Source organism: Arachis duranensis, chromosome 9, assembly GCF_000817695.3.
Source record: "Arachis duranensis cultivar V14167 chromosome 9, aradu.V14167.gnm2.J7QH, whole genome shotgun sequence".
Lineage (NCBI taxonomy): Eukaryota > Viridiplantae > Streptophyta > Magnoliopsida > Fabales > Fabaceae > Arachis > Arachis duranensis.
In genome coordinates this window covers 95,860,780-95,868,909 of record NC_029780.3, presented here as the reverse complement: position 1 = coordinate 95,868,909, position 8,130 = coordinate 95,860,780, and the positions used below count along the sequence as shown (strand labels likewise).

Genomic DNA, 8,130 nt, shown 5'->3' with positions numbered 1-8,130 from the left:
TTGCTTGGTTGCATCCTATGAGACTTCTTATTTATTGATCTTCCCTTCTCTTCCAGGGTTTATTGCATCTTAGGCTATATGCTCTGTGAGAGGGTGACTCTTTAAGATAAGCTTTCAACCAACACTCCCAAACTAGTTGGTTCAAGGTGATAGGTGTTGAGACACCCCTAAGGACTTACTCCCTCAAGCCTCTTTCCCCCATACATGCACACCACAGGCATATGGTTTGTTACTTTCTTTCTTGAGGCCTTGGTGTCTAGCACCTCTTTGGGTTACTAAGTGCTCTGTAGCAAAGGCTGCTCTTGATAGTGGACTTTCAGCTGATAATCCCGGGTTAGTTAACCCAAGTTACCAAGTGATAAGGCACCCCTGAGAGCTTATTCATCCAAGCATATACCTTGCACAGGAGCACCATAGACACATGCCTCAATATTCAAACCCTTGGTGCCTAGCCTTATTTCTTATTAATTTTCTTTCCTTTTGAAACTCTTATTGTTCTTTCTCTTTTTCTTATTAGGATATTGTTGGTTTCCTAGTCTCATAGGATGTGCTTCAAGCATGTGATTTAGAGCATATAGTTGCCTGTATACCTTGTTGGTGAACCAACTTAGCTAATCAATTACCATACCATAAACATTGAGAACTTACTTCACAAGATAAACCCCACTCTTGTTTTTCACAACATTTTCTTTTAATTGACTTAAAAGACAAGCATACATGTAAGCAAGATGAAAATGAAAGCCAGGGACTTAGACCAGCACACTTATACTTAAGTAACGGAAGCTTAAAGACAGAATTGAAAATTCCTAAGTTACTATGGAAGCATGTTCTATTTCATACATGATTTTCCTTATTTAAAACTTGAAAAAGATAGAACGAAGAGGGAACTCCACCACCTTTTACTTATTGCAATGTTCATGCTCTTTCTCTTGTTTGTCCTTTTTGTGTCCACTTGCACTTCCATGTATCTGTGTCATTCTGGCTCTTTTCCAATCTTCCAGTGCCTTCCTTACTGATTCATGACTCCTTTCGACTCTTTCTCGTTCCTCTCGTGCTAATTCATCCTTTACGTCCTCATATCTTGTGATCCTAGGGTGCAATACAGGCAGTTGTCCGACTAAGTATCCGAGTCTGGCTTGAGTGTTTACATGATATCCAGTCTCACTCATATAAACTCTTTCCGAGAACGCTCTGTATTCATCGAAAAGATCTGCTTGTTCTCTTTGTTTCCGATGCATCTCATGAATGTGTGCACCTTGATGTGCTTGGATATTGATTAGCTTTTGGATGACTTCTTGTTGTTGATCTTGCTTTTGGTTCAACCTGTGGAAGGATTCACCCTACTGTCTCCCTTGTTCCAGTTGCTGCTCCATCAATTACTTTTGCCACTCCCCTTGTTGATTCATCCATCTAGAGAATGATTCTTCTTGGCGATCCATCATTTGCAGTTGAAGCTCCTTCTGTGCCCCTTGATTCTCCATGTATTGCCTAGACAAGCTATCAATAGCTTCTTGTAATTGGTGCATATCTAAAGTAGTTAGGGCTTGCTCCTCTGGTCTTGGCCTTGGTCTTGTTGATTTATCCACCCCAAATTAGGGTGGTTCCTCCAACGAGAATTATAAGTTTTGGATTATGGATCATGGGTCTGCCTAGGTGAGTTTCCAACATAGTTGGCTTGTTCCCAGTCGCCTTCTTCTCCTGTATTCACTCCTTCTTGAGCTGGTGATGAAGTGATGACTGCTGCAACTTGGTTCTCTTCTATCTTCTTGGTAAGATCAGCTAACTGCTTGGTGATCATCTTATTTTGAGCCAGCAGTGCATCCATATTGTTTAGCTCTATCACTCCTCGAGTGTTGCTCCTTTCAGAAGCATAGAAGTAGTCATTCGCAGCTACAGTCTCAATGACATCTATGGCTTCTTCAATGGTATTCTTCTTGTTTAGAGAACCCCCTGATGAATGGTCTACGGCCTTCTTTGATTCGTAAGAAAGACCTTCATAGAAATTGTGCAGTTGAACCCATTCATTGAACATGTCTGGTGGGCACCTTCTTGTTAAGTCCTTAAACCTCTCCCATGCCTCATAGAGAGTTTCACCATCTTGTTGCCTGAAGGTTTATACCTCAGCTCTTAACCTGTTGATTCTCTGAGGAGGGTAGAATCTCGCCAAGAATTTGTTCACCACATTTTCCCAATTTGTTAAACTCTCCTTCGGGAAGATTCTAGCCATTTAGATGCTTTATCCTTGAGTGAAAAAGGGAACAAAAGTAGTTTATAGACATCCGAATGAACACCATTAGACTTCACAGTGTCACATATTCTTAGGAAGGTGGTTAGATGTTGATTGGGGTCTTCTTGGACGCTTCCTCCGAATGAACAGTTGTTCTGAACAAGGGTGATGAGTTGGGATTTTAATTCAAAGTCATTGGCATGTATGGTTGGCTTTTGGATACTACTTCCATAATTTCCTGGGTTCGGATCGATGTATGAACCTAGAACTCTTCTCTCTTGCCCAGCATGATTCACAGGGCCTTCTCTGGCATGGTTGTGAGCTTCTCCTTCATGGTTGTTTTCCAGGTTCTCCTTCATGTTTGTTTCAAAGTACTCTTCCTCTTCCTTAGCACCAACAACTCTTTTCCCTCTTGCTTCCCTCCTTAATCTAAGGAAGGTCCTCTCAGGTTCAGAATCAAAGGAAGTTGAAGCTCTGCTTCTTCTCCCTGTCATACAACTAACAAAGTACACAGCAAGAAAGAAAATGAAGAAATTATTCTTGTTAGAGTGACTGTTAGTGTGAGTGGTGCAAATTATCATGGATTAGTGAATAAAATTGTAAATAACAAAAAAAAAAGAAAACGAAGAGGGGAGATGGGGGAGAGGAAGAAAATAACTAATACTGAAAGTAAATGACAAGGTAAAATAAACAAGCAAAAGAAAAATGCTCAATCTAGTGATCTTCCAACTTAATCATTGTCGATACAAATCAATCTCCGGCAACAGTGCCATAAACTTGATGCACGAAAACTTGTCTTTCAACAAATCTCCATTCCGCAAGTATACCGAATTATCGTCAAGTAAAAACTCACAATATATTGAGGTCGAATCCCACAGGGATTGATTGGTCAAGCAACTTTAATTGGAGGAATATTCTAGTTGAGCTAAGCAGAAATTGGGTTGAGAATTGCAGAAAATTAAATGGCGGAAAAATAAATTGCAGAAAGTAAATTGCAGAATCTTAAATGGGGATTTGGGGAAATGAACATGAAAATAAATGGCAGAAAGTAAAGAGAATGGGTAAGATCAGAAATGGGGGAGTCATTGGGCTTATGAGATGTTGCATTCTCCGGATCAAGTTCATTCTCATCTCTTCCTCAATCAATGCATTCATTGATCTCCTTGGCAATCTTAGGTGATTGGATCCCAATTCCTTGGCAACCCAATCTCTCTAAGCTTGAACAATTACCCAATTCCTTGATTTAATTGCTCATGGGAAGATATGAAGTATGGTCACTGATTATACCACATGTATTTTCAAATCAAAGTGTTGGGAGGATTATATGTCACTATATCCGTCCAAACCCCAATTTGGTCCAACATGAGAAAGCATTTCTAGCATGATCTCCTCATCCCTTTTCCAAGGCTCAGAGGAGATCCAATTATGGAGTGTTTCTTTTCCAAGACAACAAACCAATTGATTTAAGATCGAAAACTTTATAGTAAATCAAGAGAAAAGAAAGAAGAAGAAGAATGAAAACTATAATTGATCCATCAAATTACAACAGAGCTCCCTAACCCAATGAAAAGGAGTTTAGTTGTTCATAGCTTTGGAAATGGAAGATGATAGAGAAGAGTACATTTTAAAGTAAACTAGAAATTGTAGGAAAAGTAAATATACAGAGTGTAGTTCTCCAAAATGCCAAGCCTCTTTCTAGTTCAAAATTACTCCTATATATACTACTCTTCTTGATCTTCTAGTCAGCTACTCAAGTCTTGGATATGGGCCTTTGATCTTGAGTTGAAGCAGTTGCAATCTTCAGTGGGCTCAGGTTTGCTTGCAGAAAAAGTGTGAGTCAGGCATGGGTGGACGTTAATTAGGAAGTTAGTGGTGTTAACGTTAAGTGAAAATGTGGGTTCGAGAACGTTAGTGACGATCACCTTTTTCACTAACGCTCCAAACCATATTGATCCACGTTAACTTCAATGTTAGTGGCACTAACGTGACCACTAACGTTGCCTCTTAGTCCTTCGCAAATGTTATTGGCATTCACCTTTACCAATAACGTTGCCTCTTAGTCCTTCGCAAATGTTATTGGCATTCACCTTTACCGATAGCGTTGCTCTTTGCTTCTTTTCCCCACGTTAGTGATCCACATTTGTGTAACTAACGTGGCCCTTAATGTGGGCATGTCCAAGCTTTGAGAGCATTAGTGACACTTACCTTTGTCACTAACGCTTCAAACGCCCCTTCTTCCCACGTTAGTTCCTCACGTTAATTGCATTAACGTGACCACTAACGTGGTGGTGATTGCCATCTGCAACGTTAGTGACAAAGGTGAGTGTCACTAACGTTGGCCTATCATTCCTTGCTCCACCTTACCCTTCACGTTAGTGGTCTTAACGTGACCACTAATGTAGGCAATATTGGCTTAGTCCAACATTAGTGACAAAGGTGAGTGTCACTAACGTTGGCGATTACTTTCTCCTCCCACGTTAGAGTTTACGTTAATTGCATTAACGTGACTCTTAACATGGCTAAATGTGCCCTTTTGGAACGTTAGTGGTATTCACTTTTACCACTAACGTTGGAGCTCTTCTTTTCCTCCACGTTAGCTACCACGTTAATGTAATTAACGTGCCAACTAACGTGGTCTATGATGGCTTCGAAGGCATTATTGGCGATCACTTTTTCCATTAACGCTGCAAGCTTATTCCCATTCCACGTTAGTGGTCACGTTAATTAGATTAACGTGGCTGCTAACGTGGCTCTTCCTTGCTTCCTTTATCCTGAAATAAGCAAATAAAGTGCATCAAAGCTCTGTTCCAAGTCATGAGATCATGCATTATCCATTTTATCATCCAATTCCTGCATAATTCTCATGAAATCATGTAAAGTTCACAATATTTGCTTGAATCAAGATGTAAGTGTATATCTACCCAAAACTTGCTTATTTACTAAGAAATTGTATGAAACTACCCTAAAACAGTAAAGAAAAAGTTAGTGAAACTGGCCAAGATGCCCTGGCATCATCTGTCTCAAGGATTACCTGACACAATCACACCACAAGCATATGACTAGGGAAACAACTCTTTGGGCTTTTATTTATTTCAGAGAAGTCATAATAATTCTCTGAATTCCTATTCCTTATACATCAACATCCTTTGAATCAAATTAAAATATGCACTGTTCATGTCATGCATTCAAAATAAAAAATACTACCACCACATTTAAGTAAATAAAACTACTCTTAAATATAACTCAATTTCTCATGCAATACATCACTTCTTTTTCTTTTGAATTCCAGCTTAGTGAGCAATACATGAGACAAATGTTTTTATTAGAAGTACTAAGGGTCATGCAAGCAATCAAAGCAACAGAAAATAGAAGACAACATAATAAGAATGGAAGAGAAATAGAGTGAAAAGAACTCAACCACCTCAGTTATGCTGGTGGTCATCTCAATCCTTCATGAAGCACATTCATCTCCCTTTGGTGCTAAACAGAAAAGCCATAAGCGAAGCGTCAAAACCAAACTTAAAGGTTTGCTTGTCCTCAAGCAAAGAAGAACTGTAAACATAGAGGGATATAAAAGCAATTAATATGATGAAAGAAGGATAAAAAGATAACAGCGCAAGAGAGAATTAGGATTTGGGAGGGGGATGATTTGAAATCAGGCGCTGAGGTGGTTTAATTGGGCGTCGCATGCGACGCGTACGCGTGAGGCACGCGTATGCGTGGATCACACGAATTTCAAGCGACCCGTACGCGTCGAGGACGCGGACGCGTGGATTGCCAGGATGGGAAAATGACGCGAACGCGTCCGTGTGGTAGGGCTTGTGCGCCCAGCATAGTTCTAACCCCACACCAGCATGACTTTCTGCCCAAACACCCATTTACGCCGATTTTCAAGGTCACGCGTGCGCGAGCTTGACGCGTACGCGTGGAGTGCCAAAATTGCAAGGGACGCGCATGCGTCATAGACGCATACACGTGAGCCAATTTATGCGCAAAGCACACTTCCTACTCCCCTCTCGCGCAACTTTCTCCCCAAATACTCATTTACGCCGATTTTCAAGGTCACGCGTACACGTCTGGGACGCGCACGCGTGGATGGCTAAAGGCACAAATGACGCGCACGTGTGAGGTACGCGTACACGTGATATTGTTTGTGTGTAAAGCACAGTTCCTGCGCTACTCTAGCGCAGCTTTCGGCCTTCTTCGTCTCTTCTCTCTCTCTCTCTCTCTCTCTTTCTCTCTCTTTTTGAAATATTCAGTTCCTGCTTCTAAAATAGCTGTATGATCAAATAATACTCAATAAGAATTAGATAAATAAGAAAACTACTACTACGAAAATAACTAAGGATAAAAAATTATTAGGTTGCCTCCCAACAAGCGCTTCTTTAACGTCACTAGCTTGACGGTTAGTTCTGCTAAGTCAGCAGATGAGCGAACCTCTGGCGATCAATCTCGCCTCCAAGATAGTGCTTCAACCTCTAGCCATTCACTGTAAATTTCCTGTCAGAATTCTCTTCCTGTATTTCCACATGACCATATGGTGAAACTCTAGTAACCACAAACGGTCCTGACCACCGGGATTTCAGCTTTCCTGGAAAGAATTTGAGCCTTGAATTATACAGAAGCACTCGCTGTTCTGGCTCAAAGACTCTGATGGCAATCTTCTTGTCATGTAATAACTTGGTCCTCTCCTTATAGAGCTTGGCATTCTCATAGGCTGAGTATCTGAATTTATCAAGCTCATTTAACTGGTGCATTCGCTTAATTCCTGTAGCTTCTGAATCAAGGTTCAGATACCTGATTGCCCAGTAAGCTTTATGCTTCAGCTCAACTGGCAACTGACAGACTTTGCCATAGACCAAGTGATAAGGAGACATGCCAGTGGGAGTCTTGTACGCTGTCCGGTGATACGTAAAAATGAGATTTCACGTATAACCGGCAAGTATACCGGGTCGTATCAAGTAATAAAACTCACAAAGAGTGAGGTCGATCCACGGAGATTGGTAGATTAAGCAACTTTAGTTAAATGGTAGATTTAGTCAAGCAAACATAGTTTTGATTTCATGAACATTTTGATTTTTGAACATAATAATAATTGCAAGAATTTAAATGGCAAAGAATGTAAAGAACTAGAAGAGAGAAATAAAATGAAAGTAAATAACGGAAACTTAAATTGCAAGAAACTTAAATGACATAAAAAGTAAATTGCAAGAAAATAAAGAGCTGAATTCTAAAGAGCAACAGAGTAAATAGCAAGAAATAAAGAAACAGAATGTAAATGACAATAATAATAAATTGCAATAGTGTAAGAAGGAATCGGGCAATGGGTATTCAAGCACTAAAAGCAAAAGAAATGAGAATTAATGATAGAGAGAATCATTAGGGATCAGAGATGCTAGTTTTCATGAATTGATGTTAATCAAATCCTTCTCAATCATGGGTATAGATCCATGGCAAATGGGTGATTGAATCCCAATCTCTTGGTGATTCAATCTCTCTCAACATAACCAATTGCCACTCTCGTGATCTAATTGTTCATGAGAAGAGATGAAGCACAAATCTAATCCAGCCACACAATTCCCATAATCTCAACCAAGGAGAGTTACATCTCACATACTAACCAAGGTGTTTTGATTAAAGGAATCATGAAAGGATGAACTCTAAACTGAATTATGTGGCTCATTCCTCAAATTCACCACATAATTCATATAGATTAACCCCTCTCTCGATGGTGGTTAAATCTTTGAAGATCAAGAGTACCCTCTTTAGATCAACCACTAGAATTGAGGAGGAGAAGATGAGTTCACCAATTCATTTCAACAAGCAGAGCTCTTCCCCCTAATGAAAGTGGGGTTTAGTGAGTCATAGCTCCAATCTCAACAACAATTGCCATAAACCAAAAT

General features: G+C 40.0%; 1 non-coding gene across 1 annotated transcript; it reads left to right on the top strand.

Annotated features, from left to right (window-relative positions):
- The first annotated feature begins 2,030 nt into the window (after positions 1-2,030).
- On the top strand, positions 2,031-2,134 carry LOC127741971 (small nucleolar RNA R71). The gene has a single exon (XR_008003158.1). It is a non-coding gene; the product is annotated as a small nucleolar RNA R71 (small nucleolar RNA).
- The last annotated feature ends 5,996 nt before the right edge of the window (positions 2,135-8,130 follow it).